General features: G+C 53.7%; 1 protein-coding gene across 1 annotated transcript in view; it reads right to left on the bottom strand.

Annotated features, from left to right (window-relative positions):
- The window catches only part of LOC119586816 (GTPase-activating protein CdGAPr-like), a gene marked incomplete in the record, with an annotated part of 278,029 nt that overhangs the window by 276,790 nt on the left and 1,034 nt on the right, over positions 1-205 (bottom strand).

Below are 205 nucleotides of genomic sequence, written 5' to 3'. Positions count from 1 at the left end.
TCCATTCCTTATACGGGTTATCGAGAGAAAAAAAAGTTTGAGTGACGGACGAGACCTGCGTTCGAAATCAGCTGATCGTGCGAGGACGTGGAATCCATCGCCTCGCGCCTGCTCATAACGGGACGTGATCGCGGTTCTTAAATGGGGAGGCGACGGGAAGGGGGCTTGGGATACAGTCTATGGGACAGGGGATTAGAAGGGGGAA

Source organism: Penaeus monodon, chromosome 22 (genome assembly GCF_015228065.2).
Source record: "Penaeus monodon isolate SGIC_2016 chromosome 22, NSTDA_Pmon_1, whole genome shotgun sequence".
Lineage (NCBI taxonomy): Eukaryota > Metazoa > Arthropoda > Malacostraca > Decapoda > Penaeidae > Penaeus > Penaeus monodon.
Note: the sequence above shows the minus strand (reverse complement) of the source record. Positions and strands in the feature narration are given on the sequence as shown.